We start from the raw sequence: 10733 nt of genomic DNA, 5'->3' as shown, positions 1-10733 counted from the left end.
GGCTCTCTGCAGGGTGAGCCAGCCACAAGCTGGGCTGAGTTCTAGCAAAAGCAAAAGGCTTGGCTGAAGCATGGGTTTAATGTGTAAAGTGGGTGTGCTGATCAGAAATGGAACTGTTTAGCCAGCTCATTCTTCAGCAGAATAATAGTCTTGGAGGAAGCATTACTTCAATTTGTAATGGAACTGAAAGGATTAGTGTTTTCTGTGATTTAATGCTGGTGAAGTCTATTCTCTCTCTTCTTTCCCCCTCATCCTGATTCTTATGGTCCTCATTGGGAATAAGTGATACTTAAAAAAAATAATTCCGCATGTAATTTATTATGATTATGGATTTTTTAGCACTTGTGATATGGTCAATTTTATGCTAGAGGACTATAAATTACTAAAGGAATGAATGAGTGAATAAAAGCTTCCCAAATGCCCTATTGTTGCTGGTCACCTCACCTGCCCTAAATCTCAAAGACTGACCCAAAAGATGAGACATGTAGCCTCCCAGAGTAACTAATGTTTGTTCTCCCCCAGTGACATCCAGAGAAGGTTATTCTCACGTAACAAGTGCTAAATCAATAAGCTCTAACTCATACTTACAGTTCTTATTGTCCCATTTTATGAATCTCCTTATCAGCTGTGTTCTTAAATTAGACAAAGCTATAGCTAGTTTTTCTATTGTGCTCCCACAAGAACACCCCATGTACCCTTCACTATTCCATTAATGCTTTCCTCAATGTGCTATAATTATGTGTTTCTTCTTTTCACTGTGATGAAAGTATTCAGAGGTAACATATTGTTTATATTTGTATGCCCACCAACTAACATTTTGCCTCTGACATAGAAGGTACCCAAGAAGTAGCTGTTGAGTGAAAGTTGAAAGACAAATCTAAACTCAAATAGATATTAGTTTGTCTGTCTGAGAACTGTGAATTTCAGAGCATTTATTTTGTTTTATTTATTTATTTTTGCTCGTTGATGACAGCTACAATGGGTAGCACTAATTAATTAATCAATATAGATTTATTACTGTGTATACTCTATAGAGACTAACAGGCTGAGCCTCAGGTGCAGGGCAATGACTTGGAAGATTTCTTCCTGCTCCCATATTAACCCATCATCTTTGTTATTTAAAAAAGGAGGCTAATAAATTATAATAGCAGTGACAGGCAGCTCTGCTCACTGCTAATCATGTCATAAGTTGTTACATCTTAGGCACATTAATAAAGAACTCTATAGTTTTCAAATTTTATAAAATATAAATCAACACATGCTGTCTTTTCTTTTATCTGTTATTTTCTACAAACAGAACTGATTTTGCTGTGGAAGAGAATGTGATTTGAGTGACTCCAAAACAAAATCTAGTATTAGAATAGCTCCCTCAATTGACCCTGTCTCAAACCGCCACCTGAATATTCATCTGGGATTAGGGAAATGAAGTTTAAGTGCAAGTGATATAGGAAAAAACTAATTATATGAGACATTATCAGTCCTTAGCATCTAAGCTTGAATTAGAAACAAAGACACGTGGGTTGAAAGCAATGTTAGAGATGACAAAACTGCTTTACAGAGAAGTTGTCTTTTTTTTTTTCATTCATACAATATTGAGGGAAAGATAAGACTAGATTCCAAGGATATTGGTTCCTAATACAAAAATTTCACCAATCCAAACTAAGCACAAAGTAGATTAAGAAAATGTGCATGGACTGTAGAATCAGAATGGCTTAACTTCTCATTCTGGGTAGCTTGGCTTACTTACTACCTGTATGATATGAAATTTCTGAGCCATAGTTTTTCTTTTTTCTTTTTTTGTCTTTTTTTTAATACCAGTTTATTTATTTTTTTCACACTATATATACATAATTTTTTATTAACATTTTATTTTTTTATTTTCCTTCTCCTCCCTCCCCTCTCCCTTCTGGTAACCACTAGTTCATTGTCCATGTCCATAAGTCTCTGTTTGTTTGTCTTGTTCATTTGTTTCTTTTAGGTTTATATCCCACATATAAGTGATATCATGTGATTTTCATCCTTTTCTGTCTGGCTTATTTCGCTTAGTATCATTATTTCAAGGTCCACCCATGTTGTTGCAAATGGCAGTATTTCATCTCTTCTTCTAGCTAATTTTCCATTGTATATATGTACCACAGCTTCTTTAGCCAATCATCTATTGTAGGACACTTTGGTTGCTTCTATGTCCTGGCCACTGTGAATAACACTGCTATGAACATCGGTGTGCAAATATCTTTTTGGATATGAGTTTTCAAGTCTTTGGGGTAAATATCCAGTAGAGGGATTGCTGGATCATATGGTAGGTCAATTCTTAGTTTTTTGAGGAAACTGCATACCGCTTTCCATAGTAATTGTAACAGTTTGCAGTCCTACCAGCAGTCTATGAGGTTTCCTATTTATCCACATCCTCTCCAACATTTGTTATTACTTGTCTTGTTGAATACAGCCATTCTAACCAGTGTGAGATGGTATCTCATTGTGGTTTTGATTTGCATTTCCAAATAGCTAGCAATGTTGAGCATCTTTTCATATATTTGTTGGCCATTTGTCTGTCCTCTAGGAAGAAATGTCTGTTCAGGTCCTCTGCCCATTTTTTGATTGAATCGTTTGGTTTTTTTTGTTGTTGTTGCTGTTATTGAGTCACATGAGTTCTTTGTATATTTTGGATATTAGGCCTTTATCGGAGGTGTTGCTTGCAAATATATTTTCCCATTTGGATGGTTATCTCTTTACCTTGTTGATGGTTTCTTTTGCTGAGCAGAAGCTTTTTAGTTTGATGTAGTCCCATTTATTTATTTTTTGAGTCATAATTTTTCATTGGTACCATGAAGATATAATTGACTTCAAAATCTTTGTAACTATTAAATGAAATAATTTATATGTAGGCAGTTTTTAAATGGAAAAGCACTACAAAATATATAGCACATATCATTTCTAAAGCAAAGTCATATAAAACTCAATTGTTCCCTTTCCAATGAATACTTTCAATGTTGTTTTCTCTCTACCAATATCGCATTATATTTATTTATTTTAGAACTTTCTTCATAAACATGAGTTCCTCTGACTTGGCAAAGTTATTTAACAGTACTGAACTCCAAATACACTTTCTGTCAAAAATGAATCATATTTTCCACCTCTCAGGTTTTTGTAAAAATTAAATAATATATGTTAAAAAAAAATACCTACCATGGTGCCCAGTACATAGCAAAGGCCAAATCATTTTTTTCTCTTCCTATTCCTATTCCCTTCCTTTTATTTTTACATATATAATTGTTGATTTTGGTAGTGATGGTGTCCTCAGATTCTCGCTGACTTCCCAGAGTGATTGTGTATATCTCAGGAAAGGAAACATTTTTTCCCATTTCATGGGTACTTATAGTCTAGAGTTAGACTCCACATATAGTAAGTAGAAATCAACCAGAAGTGCCTTAAGTAGTAAAGAAATGTCAGTGGGAAGGGTTACTGTGGAAGGAGTACAGCCAGGTTAGTATCTGAACTCTCTAGATGATTAAAGATGAACATTAATTTGAAGGAGATTTAAAAAAATAATAAACTAGGGAACTGATAAAGATAATCTCAACCTCATCTAATTTATATTTTGACCTAAGTATTGTGCTGCCTATAAATGTGACTTCACTCTAGAAAACAGACCAAAATCAACATCCTACAAGCTATTCCAATTGGGTGCCCACACAGATGTAAAATGGGGACTTATATGAGTCAGGTAAGATGCACAAGCTGATGAAAGTAAAAATAAACCAACCATGAAATCTCAGTGACTTGAAAAAATATGTTTGTATCTTTCTTATATATAGTCCAATTTTAATAATTTTGGTTGATCAGCTTTGCACAAAGTTGTGACTCAGAGACCTGGACCCTTGCCATTATGTGTCACTGCTCTCTCTAACAGGAAAGAGCACAATGAATGAAGGATCACCTTGGAGTTTTTAAATTCAGACTTGTGGGTACTGGACATTATGTGGAGATTGCTAGTCACATGATCCACTCAGAGCAAGGGAGCTGGGAAATGTCTTCCTGTGAGTCTGCTAGGACACTGAAATTATGTAGAAAAATATGTACATTGTGTCTGCCAGAAACTGCCCTTTCTGTAACCCAAAATTCTTTCACGGTAACTAAGTAACACCACCTAATCGTCAAAGTTCAGAGAAATGTGATTTTTCAATGTAGTCAAGAAAAATAGAAACTAATGAACATATAGCACACTGTATCTGCTAGAAAGGGGAAAGAAACCCCTTTCTGAGACAATAACTACTTATAAAGAGAATTCCAGAAAAAAGCATAAGTAAGTAAATACACCTTTGCCAGCTTCAAAGGAGGGGTTACATTGGAACAGGCAACCAGCAGTGTTTGATAATAAAAAGTAATGTTAAATTATTTGGTGGTACTCCTGAACAAACTATCATTTATTCCTGCTACATTTGATATACAATATTTTATTTGCTTAGAATGTTCTTCCTTACTTGGCTGACAGCATATTCCTAATCACCCTTCAAAATCTAGTTCAACTACGAATATCTCTATTAAGAGTCACTAATATTCTTCTTTCTCAAAATACAGAGAATCTACCAATCCCCCACCACTTCACATCATACTGCATTTTATTTCTTTGTTTGGTTGTCCATTTCTTGTAGTAAGCTTTGGGAAAACAAATTAAATAAAGGCTTCTTCCTTCTTTGAAACTTCAGAATTAGCACAGGGCAGGCATGTAACAGATGTACAATAGCTATTTCTCTTTCGAATTGTAAGTTTAGTAGCCAGACTATTCACCAAATTTTCATTTTAAACCATTGGTGCAAACAAACTTACGAGAATGTTTTATAAAAGGATTATAAATAACATATTTTCTAGAAAGAAATCTCTGCCACAAGAATTAAGATGATTAGATGATATATACTTTTCATGTATAGACTGAGAAGAAAAGAGTATTGTAGTATGAAATAAGTAGTTGGAAGATTAGCACTTGACTATGCTAAGGTAAATTTAGAAAATATCATTTTCAGTTGAATTGTAAATTTATCTACCACATCTACTAAAGCAGAAAGGACAGAAATATTCATTGTGACACATTCCATAAGCTTATTTAATATGACACATTATAATTTGTAACAAAATGCTTCTTTTGAATTTTGAACTATTTGTCCTCAGATGATTAGTTGTTTAGATTTATTTCTTATCTTAAACCTTTTAGATAATACTTAAAATTCCTGACATCTTCAAATTGTGTTTGTAACTTCCTAAGAATTAATAGCCTACTGAAAAAACTGGTAGATTAGAAATAAAACATTTCTAATTATCCAGTTTGATACTGTGCAGGTTATGAGAAATTGCTCTTTTTAAATAATTATGATTATTTAATCTGTTTTAGTTAAAAATACTGACATTTTCTTTAAAAAACATTCGGTTTACATTTTTATTGTACTAAAATATCACCCACACTGTGTAAATTCTGAATATTGGATAGGTATTTTGGAATGATTTGAAAATAAGGAAAGAAGATTTCATGATTTTCTGCTGGAGACAGAAAGCAGTAACAAATTTGCTAGTTATAGGTATAGTGTCTTTCACTCATTTCCAAAAGCCAACTGTAAAACAACTAAGTCATTTCCCATTGCTCTGTCTTCTCTCAGATTCTTATACTGGGGCCATAGAGTCTCCCAAATGAAAGATTGTTGGCATCAGTTCTTGAATAAGATCTCCCTACAAAGGAAACATACAAACAAAAATTAAACTGAGAACATGATACTTTGATCTGGTTATTTAGAGAATGCTGGCTATTTTAACAGAATATGCTGCTATTTATTCTTATGTTGTGATGTTAAATACAGACAATTTCATTGCAGTTTTCTGTGATAAACAAGTAAGATCTATACATATCCCTGATCCTCACCCATCCTAGAACTTAATCACAACCCTAAATCTTGTTTCAGCCTCTCTTGTATTCCTCTTGGCTTCCTCACTCGCTAAAATCATTCTTTCATAGACTTATCTAACACTGCTCCCAGAACAAAAGAACCATTTAACATCTTTCCAGAACAAAAACCCATTTCCTTAGGAATGGCTTCTGGTTCTCATATTCTTCCTGAGTCAGTTATTCACATCTGTCCCTCGCCTTCTGGAACCAATGACTTCTGTTATATAAGCTCTTTGCCTGAATATTATTAGTCTGTCCTTGAACCTGAGTCCCATGACAACACTCATAGTCTTCAATCATAGACCTTCCAAAAAATGAGTAAGAATCTTCCTGCCTTTTAAATTTCTTAAGGATTTATAATTTTTAGGCTCATCTACCTGTTGAAAAATGTAATAACTGTCATTTTATTCATGGTGATTATTTTCTTAGAATATATTTGTAGAAATTAATTGTATAGTCAAATATACAAAATTTTAGGACTTATACATACATATTGGATAGTTATAATCTAGAAAAGTTGTGTTCACCTATTCATCTATATTTTTACCCCACTTTTATTTTTATGAGTTTGCCATTTGAACGCATCTCTGCAATACTGGATATTACTTTTCTAAGGACATAGATATATCACCAAGAATAGTACTGAGCACGGTAAGTGCACAACAAAGCTCTGCTGAATAGACAGTGAATGCATCATTCTCAATATGTTAATTTTGTAATTAAAGTCAACTTAATTAATAAAGGACTAAGCAAAGTGTAGGCTGTTACCAAATGTGTTTGCAGTTCATAAACACATCCTTGCTCTCATACAATAATAACTTAGGCTTATTTTTCAATATTAACAATTGCCTGCTAGTCAGTCATTTGATTAGATTTTCTCTTTATATTACTATCCAAAACCTTCCAATATTCTGTCTCATTATAAAAATTTAAATTTCTTTCATTGCATTACCTGTTTATTGGTTCATCACGTTTTTTGTTTTTTTTTTAATATTTCTTTGATAAATCTGATTACTTTTCTGAAGGGGCTGATAATACCATTTAAAAATATTTCTTAAGCAAATAACATTCCTTGCTTCTTAAATTACTTTTTGCTAATAAATCCAAAGTGAAATTACTAAAGTTGGAGACTCTATACTATATGTCTATACTATATGTCATTATGCATTTCAAAATAAGTTCATTTCTAATCGATTTTAAAAAATGCATTTTTATGTAATATAAAATATATATTACAAATTTTCTTGAATCAAAGAAAACAGATTTAAAATTTTAACTTCATACAAATGGGTTCAAATGTATTTACTGTGAACGGGAATTTGATTTAGACACAGTACTTTGTGATGTAGGAAAATCACAAAAGTCAACTGATATATAGGTCTCTAAAGATCAAAAACCATATAGCTGATTTTTATCTATGGCTTCGAGACTATTTATTTTACTGTATTCTAAAATGTATTAACTTTCACTGTTTTGATTCTATTTTTTGAGTTCTTATTTAGAAAACTGTTCTGATATCCCAACTATATTAACTATAAATGTCAAGTACTTCAGCAATAAATATCATTTGACTTCTGTCCTCTTTACTTTTCTAGCATTCCTCTTGAAATTCCATTACTCCTCATTCATTTTTTACTAACAGAACACTCTACTGTCTTAAATAAACCAGTGATTTATTTCCAAATGACTTTTCTTTTATGCTACTAATCTCTGGTGAAATCCTACTTATTAAAATCAATCTTTTTCTCATCCTATGTACTAGTAGCATAGCTATCACTTCCTTTTTACCTGTACAAATTCTAATCGCTCTCATTATATCCCACATGCGTACACAACAAACACATTGAGTTTAATCTAATAAATAGTCATACAACACAGGGTAAAAAGAACATATTCTATGGTTCTTGCTTTAAGCATTTTGCTCTTTAAAAATAATTTCTCTCAACCAGAAAAAAAGCAGATTGGAGTGAGGATTGAATGTAGACAAAGAATATAGCTATAGAGTAATGGTTTTCGAAATGTGGTTTTTGTACCAGTAGCATAAGTATCACTTGGGAACTTGCTAGTAATACAAATTTGGGGCCTCACCTTAGCTTACTGCCAGAATCTATGAATGTTTTAAAGATCCTGCTTTAAGAGGTCCTCCAGATAATTTTGATGTACTCATAATTTATTTAGTTGCTTCCCCACTGGATGTTTTCATTGCTTCCAGAGTAAGTAATATGTTGATAGATAATAAGGTATTTTTGCATTTTTGAGGAGTTCATTTTGGCAATAATAATACTCGGTGTTGTGAATCAGAAGACAGTCATATATTTGCCGATGAAAGTGTAAATTGGCACAAATATTTTGAAAGACAATTTAAAAATATGTATCAAAAGCCATTAAAAATATACTTCCCACTTTAAATTCAGTAATTATTTTTAACAAATTTATTATGCAGAAAAATTGTGAAAGAATAAAAAAGATATTTAAAAATAGATTTCAGAGAATTATATCATTAAACTATAAGCTAGAGTACATTTAATTACACTTAAAAATACATAAAATAAAAATAAATTTTCTGAATAAATACTTAATACTTTGTTCTTGTACTTTAGGTAGTTTACATAGCAATAATTTGGCTGATTTTTTAAATGTATATTTATTTAAATAATCTTTACTTTTATATGGACAGAAAGAACATAATGAGGGAAAAATTGATATATGTTCAAATACATCATGTATCCCAAAATAAAATAAAGAACAAAATATTATCAAATTTTTGAACAGTGCTAATTTGTTCTTTATTTTAGGAAACTGAAGCAGATTTTTAAATACATAAACCAAAATAAAATAGAACAAATTGCTGTATTCTTTATTCTAATTTTGAAAAACTGTGGCAAAACATAAAGATAGAAACATTTGCGTTCATTTAACATAATATGTAAAAAAGTTTCCCTTAGGGAACTTCTAGCTAAACTCTTTAATAATATCAAAAATAACTCTAATGAAACAATTTTATATTTAATTATTAAAGTGGGATTCATTTATTAATATCTGAAAATTTCCACCAAATTTTAAAATATTGATAAATAATTATTTTTAATTAGACTGATATTCTGTTAACAAAATCATGGACTGGTAATCCATGCAACTTATAAAAATTTAAATGAGATTCTGAGGATTTTACATATCTTTCACTTCAATTGTTTCATAAGTGCACTGAATATAGGTACTTATAAAATGTATGTGTGCGTATAAGTTGAGTGAGAATAATAAGAAAAATATCAATTGGCTTAAGTCATATAAACTTACTATTGATATAATATCCCTGACTCAATTGTATAGTTACTACTGTGGTTTACAATATAATCATAAAGAAACATATGCACAGGGTGAGTAATTATAATTTATAAAAATATCTAGGAAATGAATTACTATTACCAAACTTTAAAGTGACTTACAGAGAAAGAATTTTCAGGGTAAGTTCTTCTGGACTTCCTGTTGCTTAACCTGTAGGAAAGTAGGAATGCTCTGCCAGTCATTCTATACACTCTCGATTAGTATAGCATTGTTATCATGATAAAATATTCTTTGTTATTTGGAAATTTAAAATTTGAACCATAGAATTTTGGAACATAGAAATTATCTAATTTAAACACCAAATCTAATAAGCAAGACAAGAAAAACAAAACAAGAAAAAAGGCATGTTTTTCAAAGGAGTAATATGTAGGTCAGACAGACATGAATACTGCTAGTATAGTATATAACATTAATAAAGACTGACACAAAAATAAATATTAAAAAATAGGCAAGCCATGCCCACCAACATAGGGATATATCAAGAATAGTGTTTATCTCTGCCAGACTCTTCTAGGTATTCACATCATATAAAGAGACATTCATATGTCTCTTTAACATATGAAGAGGCATTCAATTTTGGTAGTTTTCAGATAACTGTAGGCTAAAGCAAAAATGACAGAATAGTTTTCACTTACCTGACTGGCAAATATTTAAGCATCATCCAAATTTTACAAAAATGCAGGAAAAAAGAAACTCTCACACATTACCAATGGGAATGTCAGATGCTTTACACAACTTTTTGAAAGTTATCTGGCATTCTTTTGTCATAGGAATAAACATTACTTTAATATATAGTATTGGCTAGTCAATTCATATAATCACATAAAAACACAATTCTAAAATAATGGATGTGCAACAGATTCATTCTCATGTATGTAATAGCAAAAATCAGAAATAATCTAAATGTTCAAGAATGGGAGAAGATCTAAATAATTTTGTATACTATGTGATATTTTCTAGGTATGAAAAATGTTTGGATTAATACATGTCTATTGAGTTGAATAGTTGTCTAAGATATTTTAAGAATAAACATTGTTGTATGATCCTACTTTTAAAAACAGAAACAAACAAATAAAATAAAAAGCATAAATGATTTTATGTATGTTTGAATTAAAATTTAGTATGATGAGGTAGTTGTGCTTGGATAAAAAGAATAATCACATTTTCTTTTAAAAATATATATGGGAAAATATCTCCAAGAACAATGATTCAATACAGTACAAATTTTACTTTAGTTATAACATAATTATGACTTGGGCCAAATTAGTTTATATCTTCTTCCTACAAAATCCCTGGAAATTCTAACCAATAGTTAATTAATATAGCATTGAGAAAATAAAAGAATGCCAATAATGAAGAGAGAGATGGAAAATGGCCTTGTGATTGTAAGCTGACACTTCCATACATTGACCTGAGTGAGAGTATCGCATATTAATGGACACATGAGACCAGAGGA

This window comes from Pteropus vampyrus, unplaced genomic scaffold (genome assembly GCF_000151845.1).
Source record: "Pteropus vampyrus isolate Shadow unplaced genomic scaffold, Pvam_2.0 Scaffold64, whole genome shotgun sequence".
In the NCBI taxonomy this organism is placed as follows: domain Eukaryota; kingdom Metazoa; phylum Chordata; class Mammalia; order Chiroptera; family Pteropodidae; genus Pteropus; species Pteropus vampyrus.
This window is presented reverse-complemented; position numbering follows the sequence as displayed.